The 19,908-nt window shown below is 34.9% G+C and overlaps 1 long non-coding RNA gene across 2 annotated transcripts in view; it reads right to left on the bottom strand.

The window, feature by feature from the left end:
* Window positions 1-614: 614 nt before the first annotated feature.
* Window positions 615-19,908, bottom strand: part of LOC107077689 (uncharacterized) — a 62,132-nt gene continuing 42,838 nt past the window's right edge. For both annotated transcript variants that reach the window (XR_001478685.2, XR_001478686.2), the window contains exons 3-4: window positions 15,430-15,479; window positions 615-919 (exon numbers count right to left, since the gene is read on the bottom strand). This is a non-coding gene — a long non-coding RNA (uncharacterized lncRNA). The remainder of the gene's footprint in view (window positions 920-15,429; window positions 15,480-19,908) is intronic.

The following is a 19,908-nucleotide window of genomic DNA, read 5'->3' as shown; positions in this document are numbered from 1 at the left end:
TTTTTTTTTTTAAAAGATTTCTGGCCTAAACAGCTGTTTATTTTTTTCAATTTCTGGAATGATGTCAATGTGGATAATTTAGACAATAGCTCAGTATTGAATAACAAAATAACATTTGTGTTTTCCTCGGGGAACAGTAATCAGGTAAGATACATCTTTTGACAGATTCAGATAAATTTGAGATATTTCTGTGCTTCAGAAACTGTTATTTTATATTACTGTCATAATAGTCATAAACGTGCATATTAAAAAGGACAGTTTCCAGTAACATGTATAAATCTGTACTGAATAGCTTTTTTATTAATATGCAAATATTACATTTTATAAACATTATGATTTCTGTCTCCATAGATTTTTGTGTACATGACCACATTAGATGAGACTCTGAATGTAGTATTGTCTAGAAATGCTTCTACCTATTTACAGTGGGTGAATTGGAACCACTTCAATACAATGCTACAGGGTACAACAGAATTGTCTGTAGCAGGGACATGAACCCAAAACAAGTTAAGAGTTCTATGCTCTGGCCTAACTACTATACTAAATGCCAGCCCAAAGCATGGATACACAGTTCAACCAATGCACTTTATCAAAGACAAAAAAAATCTAGGAGGTTTAGGTGAGTAAGAGAGTATTGCATTTTATTTTAACTTCCATTGTGTGTTGTATGCCTAAGGGCACTTTCCATCACGAGGGTGACTGATAACCTGTTTTCAAAGCATATCTGCTTTCAGTGAGTTTTACCTTTTACATGGCTACCATAACTGATGTGAGATCTTTCTTAAATCCATGTCTTGTCTTCTGAAGATTCCAGGTAGCCAGATCTAAAATCAATGTTGTCTAGGAGATGGTTCTTTAAGATGGAAGTGTGTCAAAGGCAGAAGAGCTTTTAAAGGAAAATCTAGCCTGAAGGTAGATTCTGTAAGAAAGAGAAATCATTTTAGACAAATTACATTTTCAGATATCCTTCAGATTATACCAGATATAGCACAACTCACAAACACTCACACACTCACAGAGGGAGAGTCTTTTAATAAACATGTTGGTTGACTGTATAGTCCTTATGTTTTAAATTAGAGCAAAATTAGAGAGCTAAATCTCCTGAAATCGTAATGAAAAAAGTAACACGATACCTTTTGACTTTGCCATGTGTGTAAGTACTGTATTTGACCTTTCCATTTCTATTTTTTATACTTTATTTACAATGCTCCATGTTAAACCTCAAATCTGAATGTGCTGTACAATAATCTAAAAATAATAACAAAACAAAAAATAAAAGGCAGACAACAATAAAACTGAAAATACTATAATTAGTTGAAGCATTATTAATGATGTAATATTAAATTACACAGTCTATATTTATTCAATGTGGCTGACAATTCTGGAATCAAATCTATTATGGAAAATATTCAATTGACATTTTTAAGTAATTTGAAAACTGTTATTCTGGGAATGTTTTCTTTATTTTTTTGTTTTTGAAATTAATGCTTTATTTTTTTACCCTATAATGTTCTGAGTGCAGAGATAATATAAAAGAATACCTGAATAAAATTCATTCTAAGACTTCTATCTGTTTTCTTAATTTGGTCACGTAAAATTACATTAAATTAGAGGACATTACTAATTACATTAAATAAACAGACAGAAAACTAGGAAGGAAAGAAATATTAACATTAATCATTTTGTAGAATAAAAAAAATACTTGATAAAATAATGAAAGTAATAAAAGAAAATTAACTGAACACTTACTTCAAATACATTTACAGTAGGTAATATTAAAAAGCTTGTAAAACAATGTGATCAATTGTTTAAATATCTAGATTATATATAAATAAATACCTTGGGAAACTATGTTAAAATAACAATATATGCACAAGTGCAAAGAACCTATCCATCTGTTTTTAACTGCTTTATTCAATATAGGGTTCTGGGAAAGCTGGAGCCTATTCCAGCAAGCAATGGGCTCAAGACAGGATAAACCCGGATGGGATGTCAGTCCATTGCAGGGCAGACGCACAGACATGCACGTACTCATACCAGGGGCAAATTTCCAAGAAACAATTTAAACAACCAGTATGTATTTGGACTGTGGAGCACCCAGAAGAAATCCACATGAAAACCAGGTGAAAACAAACTCCTTTCAGATAACACCACAGGAAATGAACCCAGGACCCCTGTCCTGTGAGGCAGCAATGCTAACCATTTAATCACCACGCTGCCACCATGATAATAACCCCAAACACAAATTATAATGTGTTTTATTAAACATAATAATTTGATCTGTCTAAGAATATTTCACTTGATCTCACTCAGCTTGCACCTCTGTGCTATAGAATATGTCCCCTAATTTGCTCATTGTGCTATGAACAATAATGTTCACCAAGACAGCTTCATAACTCCAACCCTGCTGAACCACACACTGACTCCTACACTCCTTACAGTATCCAAGGATAAGTACCCTGTTGATCCAGACAGCTCACTAATCAACTCAAAGGAATGTCAGAGTGATGCTGTCAGAGAAAGTAACCCTGTGTAAGTCAAGAGGAGAAAACAGCAGGAACTAAAGAGAGTCAAGTCCAATATCTGAATTAATCTGTTTCTGTGAAAAATACATTTCTGTTTTGTCTGTCCATCGTGTTGATATGACGTTCACCTGCCTGAAGCAACTTCACACACATAAAATCTTATCCACCTTTAAAAAGAGTAGCTCCTGACAGCATTTTTTGTAGACAGGTCATGTGTACTATACCTGTTGAGGGAAAATGTTCAATACTCTGCCTAGGTACAGATGCAGCCATTCAAACTGCGCGGCACAGACACGTACCGGAGGTAATTGGCTATGGCCTCACGCATCGTGGACGTGCGATGTCGCAAAATACTGCGGTATGTGATTGGTTGACCGACAGGGGCACTCGTGGTCGGTCGTAGAAAGATTTAAATGTCTTTACTGTGCCCGTTTAAGTATTGAATATTTATATGGAATTTTACCACTGAAGGGAAATCTTAGTAGCTGAGCATAAAAAGAATAGGAGCATACTGTAACACGTGTGAAGGCCATAAACGATATTAATTTTGGAACATAAACATACAGTATATGGCTGGTCTCGGTACTTTAAAGAAAACATACACACCAGTATTCCATTTCTCCCTAAACATTTTAAGCATCGAAGTCTTTAACTAACATGATACCAGAGTCAACAAGCATACTTTTAGAATTTGATTATAAGGGAATATAATATGGAATCGCGTATCTAAAGAAATGAATAATGATATAGTTATATTCATGTACCGCAACACAAGAATAGTACACGCTGTACGATGTCTGTTGATAATGTTTGTAGGGCTTTTTCAACTCTCTTCATACGACCGTGCTGGTGGTGCTGTGGGTTAGGTTCCTGACTCTCACATCACACGTTGGGTGTTTGAATCTAGATGGAGCCATGACTTTTTTTTTAAACAAACGTTTATTCGAAAAAATAAAATGTTTCCCTGGGTCAGAGATGAAATAAAACTTCACTCGCACCAAACAAATTTATATTTCTAAATATCACAACATGATCGAATTTAAGTCATTTTAATAACAATGAATAGTCACCTATGCGTTACAATATAAACATTTATATTGATTTAAATCGCATTTAAATCCCCTTTATTTAAAACCCATAAATAAAGCTGATACTGTTTAGACTTTTCATTATTTAAAACTATATTACAGCAGCACAATGCACAATGCAACGTAAATCGCTATCTTTGTCTTCTGCGTAATAATGTTCACCTCTCTGTCCAGCAAATTAACAATAGTAATAATAATGAACTTTATTGTATATGGCGCTTTTAAAGGTAGCTCCTCAAAGCACTTTACAGGATAAAAACAATAACAACAATACTGTTAGGCTGGGCAAACGATTTTTTTTTAAAGAAATACAAAATGAGATATAATGATGTGTTCCAGCTTAGGCATAAACGAAGAGCATAACACGGGGGTGGCGTAGCGGTCAGCTCTGGCTTTCCCATCTATACCGATGCACTGCAAGTATAACCCCCCTCTCTGTGGGAGTGCTGGCTGTAAATAAAACTTCACTCGTACCAGGGCAATACTTTGAGTTTACAGCTTGTCCAAGATCATTTATTATTAATACTATTAGTAATATCTTCGTTAAAGACTTTGATGGCGACAGCTCAAACACGAGAGGTTGAGCTTTATTAGCTCCACCTTGCGGAAATTCCGGATACTATTATTTTACTTGCGGTACCACATGGTATTATGAGGTACTATACGAGAATTTACGGTCTCGCCCGCAAAATAATGCGGCATCGCCTGCTTGTTTTGAATGGCTGCATCTGTATTGGTCTTAACTGTGAAAAAATTGCCAAGATTATAATTTATGAATAGCTGTCAGTGCTTTTGAACTATGCAACATGTCACAAAGGAAAGATGGAGATAGATTTAGTTCTTTATCACATAAATTAGTTTATCATAACAGAATTATTTCACAGAACACTCAAAATGCAGCATGAACAAAATAACAAAGGCACAGAAATGGTTAAAGTTGTCAACAAATCTATCTTAGCAGTACAGTATGTTCTCATTTCTGTATACCATTTCCCCACTAAACCATCAATGTATTATTAATAAAGACATCAGTGTTATAATTGATATCAACTGTTCAATAAAGTGTGTAGCATCATAGAATATTATGTTTAAATATGTATTGTAATGTTAGAAAAAATCATGTTAAAAATGTATTAATCTTTCATAAATTAAATTTCTCAGGAATTAATTTAAGATTTGTTTTTTTTTTTTTCCCTTAACACACAGCTAACAGCAAACACAGTTTAATCAGTGGCCACCCACTTTAGCATACCAGTTTCCTCTTTTAATGTCATATTAAACTTCATTAAATTCTGCATGGTGGCTTTTAACCAGATAATGGTGTTTGAAACATTTGCATTTGCAAAGACATTTTGTAATTATAACCAAACATGCTTAACATTTTAATACATGTACTGAAATTCAGATGAAGTGCTGATGTTTTTCTTTATCTGATCACACTCTCTTTAATTAGGATTTTCTGCCTGCATAAATGAGGTGCGACTGTATGTTCAACAGAAGCCTCAGTTTTAATTTCAGATCTGACAAATGTCAGCTCTCTTATACTGGCATTCAAGAGTTATAAAAATCCCTCGCTCAGCTCAAGCATAAAAGTCAACAGAGGTCTGATTAAGACCTTGGTAACATACAGTCTATTCTTAAGATTTCTTTCTTCAAGACAAACAGAGATGCGCAATTAGCAATGGTGTATTCTGTGTGCTGGATGAGTTCTATTATCCAGACATTCTAAACCCAAGACTGAGTCATGTCACCAGCCAACTGTGACTGGGATTCCCCAACTAGAAGTGCACAATAAGCAGAGTTCCACCAGCATTATTGATCTCTTGGAGTTCTGGCAAACAGTGTGTTTCATAACTTTTAAGGAACCTGCAGGTTTGTGGTGACATCAGTGAGGGACATACAGATGCACCCATTCAAAATGCACGGTACAAACCCGTACCACACGCAACTACTGTATGCACGAGCCACCGTGCCGGACCGTGGTACATGATTGGCTGGACAAAATGACCGACAGCGGCTAGTGGTTCATTGGTCGGTAGTAAAAAGATTTAATCATTTAATCTCTTTAATGTGCACATTTTAATCTGCTTAGTATTGAATATTTATATGGAATTTTACAACTAAAGGGTAATTTTAGTAGCTGAGCATAAAAAAAGAGGAGCATTATGCATCTGAAAGTCATAAACGATATTAATTTAGGAACATAAACATATGATGTAAACTATACTGTATATGGCTGGTCTTGGTAGTTTAAAGAAAAAATACACACCAGTATTCCATTTCTCCCTAAAAATTTTAAGCATCAGAGTCTTACATATGGTTATTTCGGAAACGTTTTTACGTGCTCCTTCTGACCATATTACTGTACGTTTATATACTTTTTGAAAAATGATCGTTTTTAACCTTTTCTGTGAATTAATGTGAAAGCATGTGAAAGGCATGGCGAATCAGAGATTCTCAAGACTTACTTTGTATGATTGGAAACGAATACATGGTCGGATCAACGAAATGCTGTGGTGTTACTTTTTGTCAATGAAAAAATAGTCTTTTCATTTACAAAGACGGTTACAAAGAATGTGGACCAGGGTAATACTTTAAGTTTACAGCTTGTCAAGGGTCATTCATTATTAATACTATTAGTAATAACTTTGGTAAAGACTTTGAATTTTTTTTATGCATAAAATATTTCTGCATAATTAAAATATTTATGATAAAGGTGGTAGGTTGTGTACTTTTGTCCAACTAAGCAATCTTGCTTTCATAAAATCTACCAACAATGTATAATGATTAACATGCACTAATACACAGTTTAAATTTAAAAGTCTAAAGAGTATACAACTTAAATTCTTAATTGAATGAAGATTGTCCCTCAGCAGTGATCGGGACTCAAAACCGAGTGTTTTCTGGTGACAACTCAAATACTGTACATGAGACATTAAGCTTTATTAGCTCCTCCTGGCGGTTTTACAAGGTGATTCCGGATACTATTAACATAATTTAATTTGCATATGGTAGAGCGCATTATGATGCGTTTTGATGCAACACACCCACCGCGTTGTACCGCAGTTTACCCTGCTCAGTTTGAATGGCTGCATCTGTATTGCTCTGTTAATCAGTGATAACCCTCTTGTGGTGTACTGTGGAGCTTGTAGTATGTCAAAAGGATGAATTCCTCAGTGGGAGAATAGGTTGGAGGAGCAGGTCCATATCATTTTGTCTAGTCAACCTTATCTGGCTCTCACATAAGAGTGTGTCAATACATTTTCCATTTTTGAACACTTATTTTCACTTATTTTTTAGGTTTGTGTTAGGTTAATTTAATCAAGTACGTTTTCTCTCTATTCTTCCAAATGTAATACTGTGGGATGTGTTATGAATTCTGCATTTGATAACAGTCCTATTAAACTTTGAGAAATATTTTTCAAGGCTTGACATCTACATGTATACAGTACATGCACATACAGTAGTTTTCATATTAATAGCACCTTTTTGTGTAGAAAATATGTTGCAGTACTTAATAACACATGGAAACATTTGGCTGGATAATTCACAGTAATTCATAGACGTTACATTATGGCAGCTCTGCTGAAAGTAAAAAATAAACACATGCAAGTTTATTGCAAATCAGACCTTTATATATACTGTAGGTTCCAGCTTTCAAAAATCAAGTGGCTTTAAAGTAGTTGTACTTATTCTTTCCTATCACACCATACTGTAAATGCTCCTTTGTGAATGACATTTGTTTAATATATTATGGCATTTCGATTTCATAGTGCATCTGACTATCTAGTTAGAATTCATTTTTAGGCCACTGGGAGTGATTGTGTCTTGTTAAATGGTGTTTTATTTATCTTTAGATTATGATGCTTTTTGAAATATTTAAATTTAAAAATTGCTAGCATAGGCACTTGACATCAATTGTAAAAATGATCAAATAAAAGTATGCCAAGGAATTAATCTACATTAACATGGTGCTGTGTGACAGTCTGGTCACATCCAATAAATTAAGTGTAGTTAGGTATGACATCTAAACAGCTTTAGACATTTTAAAACTAAAAACTTTTAAAACAGTCTAGATGCACCAGCAGTATTTGCAAATATGAATTTCTGTGTGAACAATGATGGAGTAATTATTTGTTATGTAAACTCTTGTACATAGTGTGAGAAGTTGTTCAGAAGAGTCTCTAAAGTGCTGAAAACATGTAAAATCAAAATTAGTGTAAATTTGAGCAAAACCACTACCCAATTGCTAATCAGAGAGTGAGGTTTTGTTGACAGCATAGACAACACCTTCAGCCTGTTCTCATTTATGATACTCACAAAGACAGAATCAGGAACTACTTTTACTGATTTCCATTTGTGTAACAAAGTTATTTGTTGTCATATGGCTCTAACAGCATATCACAAATTAAATCTAATATGTCGAGAATTTCTTTCATGCCTGTGGATTACCTTTTTGGTCAGTTCATGTAACCATCTTCATTCATTCATCTTGTACTGTATTTAGCTTAACAAAAGGAATATTGTTGTTTAAATACACATTGGTACACACATAGATTCTACTTTTAACATTTTTAAAGGTATATTTTGTTTGATAGGTAAATGTACTCACATATTTAATGGGGAACAATTACATTTGCAATCATTACAAAACTGTCTAAAAACACAAACAACTGTTAGGGTAGTAACGTTTTAAACAAGGAATTCATGGCACTGAATACTGAGTCATGCAATACCTTGATTATGAAACATATCAATACATTCAAAATATGGGGTAACCATTCAAATTTGTCTTAGCAGTATTCTCTATTAGGTTCAACACACCTAATTCTGCTAATAACATATTAAAAGTTATTTTACCCAGACTTGTTTAAAAGCAGTAGGAAACATTATCTTCTGGAGCCAGTAGACATTTTCCATCTATTTACTGGATGGAGGGGGTGAAATAAAGTATGATATACATATAATATATAATATATATTGTACATCGTACATGGGACTGTATAGAAGTTGCAAACTACTGCATATCAATAGGTATCATCAAAAATAAAATGACCAGGTTAAAAAAACCTTAGAAAAATTTCAGTATTGGGGTTTCATAGACTTATTTCACAACCATATCATAATCAACGGTATTAAATACTTAAAAGGTGTCACGGAGCATTTTTCAGGACCCTATGCAGATAGCAGAATCCGGAAGGGAGTGAAACAGACACTGGGAGGAGACGACAAGGAACTGGGCTGGTAGGCGAACAGGGGGGCGTGACGAGTGCTCGGGGTGAGGGCGTGGTCCAGCCGAACAAATCCAAGGGAGTCTAGGGGGGTAATCCGGGGCGAAGTCCAAGAGTTCAAAACCGGGAAATCCAGACAAGACGAAAACATTAAAAACCGTAATGGGATTCGGTGCAGGGACGGGGAGTAAAAACTGGGGAGACGGCCAGGTGTGCTGAGCCCCGGACTCAGCCAAGTTAGAACACCGATAGGAGGCCCTCGGCTCTAGGCGGGCCTCTGGGTGTCCGTCTTCCAATGCAGAGCCCAGAATAAAGTGAGCTTCTGGCTTTTAAGGAGGGGCAGGATTAGAGTCAGGTGCACATAATCAACTAAAATGTGAAAGAGCCAGAGTGTTCTTAGGAGGAGGGCTTACTATCGTGACAAAAGGAATGTATATACCGTATATCAGGGGTGGGGAATGTCATTTGGTCTGGCCCTGCCAAGGCAACCGCAGGTGGGACTCAATAAATCTAGGAGCTTTTTTCATAGCAACATAAATTTATATTAAGTAATCATAATATATATATTATATTATATTATCATAATGATAACGTAAATTTTGAGGGACAAGCAAGGAATGTCCATTACAGGATAGACAGGACACATACGAGTACATGACGGGACAGACACGCATGCTTCTCGTCGGCTGCCAGCAGCCCGTCTGCCTGGATTGCGGTGACTCAGAGGACACTCAGTGCCAGGCAGGCTGGGAGTGTACACGTTGCGAAAGTGTTAACACACTATGGCGAAACTACGGTGATCCGGTGATGATGAGACGAGATGCGATGAGACAATTCCTTGCGACGTTGATGACCTTGCCTCCGATGATTGAGGACGATGTTGTCGACTTCTTTGTCAACACAGACGATAACTCCAATCCAACCTTTATCTACGTCCATGATCAACAATCCTCACAAAAACTGAATCTCAGATGAAGATAAAGGAAATTACAGTACACAGAAAAGACCTCAAGAGTCGATGATACGTATGTTGGATATGTTCCAAGTCCAAGATGCAGGATTAGAACAGCGATCAAAGCAAAATAATCCCGTCGCTTGCAACATGGTATGACATCCTACAAATGGCAACTACAAATTAAAGAAAAGTTGATGCAGAGTGTCGATCTTTCCAAGAGAAATGGACAAATGATTATTTTTTGTTGAAGTCAAAGGCAAACCTGTGTGCCTAGTAGCGATGGGTTAGCAGTAATGAAAAAAGCCAATCAGGAGCTTCATTAGCCTCACCAAAGAGAAGCAGTTCCAGCCATCACACTAGGGGTGAGTTCATTAAATGTTCGACCAAATATAGCAGGCTAATTTTTTAATTGATAATTTTGTATGGCCTGCGAATGATGTTATAAATATCCAAATGGCCCTTGGCAGAAAAAAGGTTCCCCACCCCTGTCGTATATTAAAATAAACATATTCACCTTCACCTGTCAATATTTTGTGGTCAAATCTTTCATTAAAACACATGAACAAAATGCCGTTTTGGAATAATGGAATCATGTTCAGGTGTGAGTTCTTTTATCCTAATTGCACACCATCCACTGTCTTTTAAAAATAGCCACAGAGTCCAGAGAAAGAAATACAGAAGAGGTACATTACAGGATAGTGAGTAATGAAATTATAACTTATGCTGAGTTCTGCAAAAGAAAGAATCATGCAGAGTACACGTTGCAAAAAATGAGAAAGACTCCATCTTGTATCCACAGCACTACAGCTATTTCAGTAGTTAAGTTTGGTTACAAACTCAGTTGTTACAAAAAAGCTTTCCATTTTATTCATTTTTGGTCTGTCTACTCTGCAAAATAATATTGCCCTGGCTCTTTTTGCAGATTACAGTAAGGAAGGGAAAACAAATATATGTCCCTTGATAAGAACTGTTGACAGCCGCATTACATTGTGGAATGCTCAGCATGTTGCAATAATATAAAAGCCTTTTCAGGATTATTGTAGCATTCACCTAATATCATTCATGGCCTTTCACTGCTATGGTGTGAAGTTTTTATGTTGTGCTTTTTACATTTTGTAGGCAGAAACACTTGGCAAACACTTGATTTCTGAATAGCTTATGATTAGGCCTATAAACTTTGCATATGTACACATCATTAATTAAATGCAAAGGAAGAGCTGGCAGTCTTGTGACCCTGTTGCTTTCTCCAGCTGGTAAGACCTCATTCTCCTCAGTGGGATAATAAATAGAGCTGTACAGCACAGTGGACAGCACTCATTTTTTAAAAGTGGTAGGACCCATATCATTAGGACTTAAAGATGTAAGAATGTCATTTGGAATCTCACCTATATATTTTTTGTTTAATTATGTTTATGCTAATAATAATGTTGAGAATATAAATACAGCAACTTTATCACTGTTTAATGGAAAGCAAGGTCAGGCTTGTGTACAGTTCCTCTGAGCTAAATATAATGTAAACAAACAGAGCCTGAATTCAGATGGCATTTTTGTCATTTTTCAGTGTAGTGCTGTGGTGGAAATCTCAAATGTAAGGTGAATGAGTGAGTGTTTTTTTTTCCTTTTCAGTAAATGGTTAAGAAAACACAGAGTAAGTGGAATACAGGTGCATGGAAATCTATTAATTTGTGATAGCCATGGGGAAATTTCGAAGGAGTGCTATGCACTCAAATATTTAGAACTACCTATATTAATTGTTCATAGTTTACCTGATCAGTGGCAGAACTTTAATGCAAAGAGTTTATTTGCAAATAATATCAGGGTGTTCTGTGGGATTTTTGCTTGTCTGTTTACTGTCTCCCTGATAATAATTCTCTGACATCAAGCTTTTCTATATACACTGTATGCTTCTGATATGTCTGCCACCATATTATACATTTTATTAAGTAGTAGTAAAGATTTGTTTGTAAAAACATTAGCAGGAAAACACTGAAGTCAATTCTTGCACATATTGCAGTGCTCTGCTTCATGTGGTCATACTGTATGAATAAACTAGCAACAGAAACATGAATTGTACAAACAGCAGCTGCTGGTGTCAAAGTGTGTAGGAGTTGCTGTGACTTTTTTTCATTTAATTGGTTCAAAAATATAATTAAAATAAAAAAACATGTTCACCCATATGAAAAAAGAGGGGCTTAAAAGGACAGATCGTTCTAAAGCAGATTGCTCTTCACCATAATTTATACCATCCTTAGTCTCCTCTGCCAAGAATGCATGATTCATTATATCTAAATTTCAAACAAATCTTGAAATACAAATGCAATATCATTGAGCACACCACACTGTAGTGAAATTGATCTAACTGATGGTTAAAATACACATTTCTTCTAAATGACATCACTTTGCTATGCACTTAAGTGATTAAAAGGCTGTTCAGCCATCCCATTGTGTAGTACATACAGTATAAGACAATCTTACTTAAATGAAATTGGGTAATTTTGATAATGCAATAGATACATCATCTATGGCCCTTTAAACAAGTTGAAATCGCAATTAAATTCTAATTTAAAATAATATATAACAATTTGATAATCTGTCAGTTTGAGTATTTCTCAAATTCTGCTTTGAATTCTGCTCTTTAGTAATAAATATAAATATTTTAAAGTGAGTGCTGATTTAGTAATTTCATGCTTCTTTTATGCTAAACGTGTATTTAATCTGTATTGTTTGCTCAAAAAAGACTCTGAAATTATCACTTTGGATGTTGAGAATCCCCTGCAGTTTTGAAAGAACAACAAATAAGAGAAAACACTTCACTTGCACACTAGTATAGCAAATTGTTTCAATTAACTTTGGAAGAAAAACTTCCATACAGAAATATTGTTCTGTAGTGTTAATTAATTGGAACTTGTAAAAAAGCAAAAAGTAGTTAATCATATTATAAAAATAGATGTGCATATATATTGTATATCTACATACATATATATAACATTTACATTACTGCACACGGAAGTAGTCATTTGAAGGAGTAATAATGTAGTATAAGTATTGAGAATACAATGGTTTATGACATGATATGTCTAGTGTGGATTATCATTTTTTAATGGTGCATCTAGACATCAAGATTAGTGACATTCTCCTGTTACACTGACAGAAATTCAGTGAACAGTGGCAAAATAATTAAATTCTGTGATGAAAGACTTTCAGTCACACTCAGTCAAAGCATCCACTCCAATTATTTAGCAGACCTTTACAGTACATTCTCTCTTTTAACCATGGTTGATAATTTTCTTGTAAACTTTGTTGAAGTGGGAACTTAAACTAAGCTTCCTTAAATATCCTCTTAGTACTGTAACGACCGCAGGGTTCATAAGGAATGGAGCAGGCATAGGACTTGGGAAAAGAGGTTAAACAACACATTTATTAAGCACAACTGGGGAAAGGTACACACACAGGGAAAGGGGTTACAGCGCTGCACCTACTGTACACCAACACAGACACGGGAAGAGCCCGCCTCACAGCCCCCACCCCCTTATATGCAGTCTGGTGCCCCCAAGTCCCGCCCCTCAGGCACTGTTCCCAGCCTGCCTTGCACGTGCATGGCCAAAGGGGACGGAGCAGCCATTAAAGTGCCCCAACTGGGCACTACAGTACTATACATAAACCCCTAATGGGAACTACTATTTTATAGTATTTTGGCCAGGAATCTTTGTTAAGGTTAAGATGACCTTTTAATATCTGTCAATTTTTAAACTGTTGTATATAAAGAGTACTATTAAGTGAAGCAAGGGCAAATCTCAGCAGCACTGGGATAGGAGATCTCTGGGGAAAAAAACATGATGTTTTATAGTGTAGGTTGATCAGTTGGTGGCGATCTTTCCTCTGGACTATAATTCTCCAAGAATATGTTCCAGCAAAATGAATGGGGACATTGTACTATTGGAAGTGCCATTGTTTGGATGAGACATTCCCCTTAAGTTTTGATTATTTGTGATCATACAATATCCTATGGCACTGCTTGTAAGAGTAGGAAGTTAGTCTCTGTATCCTGACCATTTCACATTTGACTTGCATAAACTGACTTCCCTAAACTTCCCCTTTAGGGTGGAGTGGTGGCTCTGTGGCTAAGGATCTGTGCCTGTGGCTGGTAGGTTGCTGATTCAAATCCCACAGCTGGCAGAGGAATCCTACATTGTTGGGCTCCTGAGCAAGGCCCTTAATCCCAACTGCTCCAGGGGTGCCGCCGTATAATAGCTGACCCACAGCTTCTCTCCCTGTCTGTGTGTCTCATGGAGAGCAAACTGGGTTATATGAAAAGACAATTCCTAATGCAAGAAATTGTAAAGGGTTAGTAAAGTGATGTTGTTTACATTAGTATTAATTCAAGTAGGAAAAACACTTCTCTCTTCTCCATCTGATCTGTTGTACAGTATATAGTGGTGCTACTGGAGATCACAGCTACTGAATATTAATCAGGTGGGTGGATAAAGTGGGTCTCCACATACTGTATATGTGAAACATTTAGGGTTTCTTTGGCAGGAAACGTTTCATCCAAATGCAATGAATTTTAATTATTATTTTCTATTTGCTTGAAAACCTACAATGTAAAATTCTATGGTGGCTCATGGACTGTAACCTAGCATACTGTACATAAATCATGGCTATAAATGATCTTCACATGGAACAGATCTGATTGAAGGGGAGATGAATAATGTAGATTAATTCAAAAAACACATTTGTCTCTTTCATTTAACACTTGAACACACTGCAAAATCCAAATATTATTAATCCAGTGCTAATGAGGCTCTGAAATGTGCTACTTCAGGGAGCCCTCCACTATAGATTTTAAAATCTGATTAAAAACACTAGCTAAAACAAACATCCACTGAAAAAAGCAGCATTTTTCAAATTAATTTAAAGGGTCAACAAAAAATGTTAGGTTAATATAATGAGAGGCATTAAATTACAGCAAATTGAGTTTTGGAACCAGTGGCATTTGTTGCTTTTTAATGCCTCTCAAAATACTGTTCATCAACATTTTCTCTGTAAAATATTTATTTTATCTATTTGCAAGTCCTGCAATCCAAGATATCCCATTTACTGAAGAGAATGTAGATGTATGTTTAAAAGGCAAAGAGAAACATAATGAGTATAGGGGGAAAATAATGAGTATTTTAAAATATAACTGCATTTATATCTTCCATATATAGTTTTAACGATATGTTTCAGACACTGGATAGTGTCAAATGAAATCTAAAAAGACAGACAAAGGTACAACTTTTCACAACGTGAGGTGACATGTATGATAATTACACTGGCACACGATTAGCTAAAAGGGTAATATTTAAACTAATTGCTTTGTTGCAGAAAAAGGAAGTTCACATCTACTGAAAAAGAAATAAAATACCTTGTCACACTTATAGCATTAATTTTAAAATTATGCTAGAATTATATTGAAAATACTATGTACTTGCGCTACATTTCCTATAAACATCTCACATATAATTTTTAATCACTCCAGTATAATCTGTGATCACTGAAAATCATGCCGCCGTCAGGTCCAGCCATGACTGGAGATATTCCCAGAAGCACAGGCACAAGGCAGGACTGACAACATACAGTATTACTCTTACCCAAGGCAGAATGGCAGTCCTATACAGGGCCATCTTCCATAGATCCACACCTGGAAATTAACATTTATTATTACTAAAATTGTAACTAATCCTAATCCCAATCTCAGATGAATTGCATAGCATTATGAAGAACATTATCTGAATATTTGTACTATAAATTACATGCACACATTCAGCCACAGAACATAATTTGCTTATATGCATCTCTGCATCAAGTCCATGCATAATTCCAAAACTATAAAAAGATATATATATATATTAATTTGCAACAAATTAGAAACAGAATTCCAAGAAGATTTGGAATTTAAAGTAAAAAATGCAGCCATCAATTGTATTCAGTGTAAGTACAGACCTCTAGCAATTGTTTTATTTGCAGACTAAATTCATTTTGTAATTCCTGCATTTGAAAAAGAAACAGATGATTGCTAAAGAAGGCGTACTGTATATGTAATAAGACTGTTGTAAATAGGTATATATACACTTATTTTAAGTACATACAGTAGCTGGAAAGAATAAGGTGAGGCAATCTAGAAACAATTTAAAGTTGGCATGACATGTCCCTGGGAAAAAATATTTGCTTATGTAACAGAGCAATAGTGACTTTGTTGCTGCACTGACAGACATTAATGATAAACATTCTATTTTCTCACCCACTGATCCATAAAGTCAGTGGTTTCCTGATAGACTTCATTAGCATTTTAGACTGACTTCCCTTCTTGCTTTCCAAATCTAAATATATCCAAATGAGGATGAAAAAAAAGAAAAATAAAGACCTAGTGACACATTTAGTGCCAGAATTACAACTTTAAAACTAATTACTTTGGGAAGTAAGATAATGCTTCCCAGAATTCCTTTATTTTAATACTTGCCTTGCCTACTAAGGCACCGCCAACCTTACAGCAAACATTCACAGTAAAAAGTTTTCTTTTTATTTTAGAAATTCTTTGTAAATGGAATCATGCTATATGCCAGTATAATGTTTATAATAATGTTATATGCTAAGATATTGAGTGAAAAGTGGCTTTTTATTCAATAAGAGATGTTATTTATACCAGTTTAGAATGCATAGCCTTGTTTATTCAGCTTTGCTCAGCAGTCCTCACCCTCAAACTGTGCAAGATGACATTTATACAGGTACATTAAATAAGAGGCATTCTCCATGCAACATATTAATTTATACGTGATTAAACAAGATGTAGCAGGGTCTAGTAAAAGTATTTTCTTAAAGTTGAAAAATACAAAAAAAATCAGTTAACTAGTTATATGGCAAAAAAGTTTTAAATTAACTATAACAGATGTGCCCGACTCCAGTCCTGAAGGGCAGCATTCCAATTGCTTTTATAGGTCACTGTAGCACCTTAAAGGCACTTAAAGAAATTATTAATTCGATACAGTGGCCCTCCAGGCATGGAGTTGGACACCCCTAAACTAGGATATAACAAAAGTGTTTTTTGACAAGTAACCCAGGTATAAAATGCAAAGAGACAGAACAGTGATGTGAGTCAAAAAGTATAAAGAGAAACCACCAGATACTTTCTGCATTCTGTAGTGTGGCAAGATGTGAGATAACTTTGATATAATATCAGTTTTGAAGAGGCAAATCTAAAATGTCGGCATAGCATCTAAGAAACATGATGGATATGCTATCATAGTATCAGGAGAAGTCTGGCACTGATGCAAGAGGAAGAAAACCACTGTATGCTGAAGAATACAACTGTCAATGACAAAGATGAAAACTATAACAGCATTAAAGCTGAACAGATTCACCAGAGCCTCAGAAAATAAATACGTTAATAATCATAAACAAAAATAAAAAACACAATGTCCAAAAAATGTAAAATAAGTTTTCACAGGTTTTGCTGATGTTAGTGTATTCAGGTTATAACCTAAAAGCTAAATTTGTTTTTTTTAAGTGGAAAACAAACTTCAAACATTTGTTACCTTACACACATACAGTACTTAGGTACATGTGCAAGCAAACTCTAACCGTACTCAGTCCAACTTCAGTCCAAAAGTGTCCATTATTCATGACGCTGGCATAAAATACTGTAATAAAGTTTGTCATGTACAAAAGGTGTTATGTATTGTAATGTACTGTAGATATGTTTTATAATGTTCTGCTTAGCAGTACAACAGTATAAGCCATACTCATCTGTTCATATTTTCCAAACAACTCTGGCAATGATTTACTCAAATTCATTTGTAATCATAACACCATTTTTCCTATTGAGCTGTTGACTAATTTGGTGCTGAAATTTGTGCATGGAGTCTATGCAGTGCCTGGGTATTCATTTTTAAAGTGTTTCCCTTGTTTTTACTGCTCTACATTAAGAATTAATTGAATTTTGTGAAGTCACTCATGATTCTTAATTAGGACACAAAAATCTGTTAATTATGTAATGGTCTTAACACAAGGGTTTTTGTACTGTGACTAAAAATGAGGCTAAGATGTCCTTTAAATCTTCCTACTTTTATCATTTTGCAGCCTGTGATAACAAAGAACTGCTTCCTTTCAGAATCTGATTTATCTGGTTAGATTCAATAATAAATGCTAGCACTCACTATAAATTGCTTCTTTTCATTATGTCTTCCTTGTCCAGGTTAAAAGAGTACAGACTAATCTGGAAAATTTACAGTCTGCATAGAACAGTTTTTTCAGTTCGTATAGCTGTGTAATTATGGAGGGACAGAAAAAAGCAGAAGAGAGACAATGGTTGGAAATGTATTATTACTTTTTAAATCAATAAAAAAAACAATTTAACATAAGTATACTATTAAAAAAGCAGACTACAGTTGTAAACAAAATGCTAAAATAGTTTATTTCTCTACATATGCACTAATAAAGATTACGCCTTTTTAGGGTTTCATGTTTATTTTTTAAAACAGTAATAATGATTCAGAAACATATTTTCTTTAAACTGAAAACTATAACCACATTGAATTAAGAAACTGCTTAGAGCTTTTGGGTTTTTCTGTATTTTCTTCAACATTGTTAAAAATGAACAATGTTCAGTTAATTTACAGCTAACTACACTTTACAGAGTTTCCTTAATGATGCTCTTCAAGGTTTTGAGTTCAGTTTCACAATGTATCAGTAATGCATTATGCAGTGATGCAAACCAACACATTTCTTCATTTTGCTGTGATCTTGAACAGCTTTAGAGCAAAGAGTGCAAAGCCAGTCACTTTTCTTAAATACTGAATATAAATGATAATAAACCACACACTAAAGAAAACAGAGCATCAGCCGATAGAATCACAGAACAGCCGCTTCCTGTAAACATGCAAACAATTAATTTAAGTTCCGTGATAGAATCACAGGAAACATTTCCTGATGTGCAAGCTCATATGCAGTAGTTATTAGAGGCTGACTTCATGTTCACCTGCTGCTGACCTAAATGTCTCTAAACATTACAAGCAGTCTGTCATTGTGCTTATGCCAATTACACCTTTTCAGCTGTATGGTCTTCAGCAAAAGGTCATTGCCTCTCTGTCACTGAGAGGAGCAGTAGGGCACTGAAATGCTTGTTATGCTTAGTATTCATTGCAGCTCTGACATATCGGATGACAAATAATTGGAAGACATGCCACAAGATAACAGATGGGACATTCATAATAAGGTTTTATTTGTGGGGTTAGTTTAAGGCATATCACCCATTTTGTCCCCCTATTAAAAATCCTGACTCAGAAAATATAGATCAACGGACATTCTTATTTTAATTTTTCATTCAAGGAAATCATGTTCCACAAAACTATAAATCAAATACATATCCACTGCACTTCTATGAGATCATACTATCTTACAAATATCAAGATAAATGTATTGTTTGAATCAATAAATTAGAACAGGATGAGTCATTCTTGCCTGTACAAATATTACAGCTTTTGTCAAAAACTATAGAATTATAACGTGTTACCTAAAACCATAAGAAAGGTTACAAATGAGAGACCATTCACCCCATCTAGACAATTTAGTAGTTACAGTATTAGCTAAATGATCCAAGGCTTTCATCCAGCCTTTTTTTAAAAGAACCTAGAATATCAGCTTCAACAACATGGCTAAGTAGCTTGTTCTATACTCCCACAGCCCATATTTAACTTGTTTTAGCTAAATAGTATTCTAGTATTACCATACTAGTATTCTGCTTCCATTTGTCACTTGTATTATAGTTCACATTTTACAAGGATAATAAACATGCATTTCAATAAAAAAAAACATACAATAATCTATTTTCAACAGGACAATTAAGGCAATAGGATTTATTTCTATTAAAATACAGTGTATTACAGGTGTGGGGATGTGATTCAAGATATTATGTTATTTTTTTTTTATTTAGGAAGCTTCCAATTTTTGAATTTGTAGTAGAATATCCAAATCCTTTTGTCACTCTAACCCTAGTCATTTTCTGAGAATGGGCACATTTGAACAAAACAGAAAGAGCATGGAGAAAATTATTAGGATTAATCCCTATGAACTGT

This window comes from Lepisosteus oculatus, chromosome 11 (genome assembly GCF_040954835.1).
Source record: "Lepisosteus oculatus isolate fLepOcu1 chromosome 11, fLepOcu1.hap2, whole genome shotgun sequence".
In the NCBI taxonomy this organism is placed as follows: domain Eukaryota; kingdom Metazoa; phylum Chordata; class Actinopteri; order Semionotiformes; family Lepisosteidae; genus Lepisosteus; species Lepisosteus oculatus.
The sequence above is the reverse complement of the archived record's forward strand: the minus strand, read 5'-3'. Positions and strand labels throughout refer to the sequence as shown.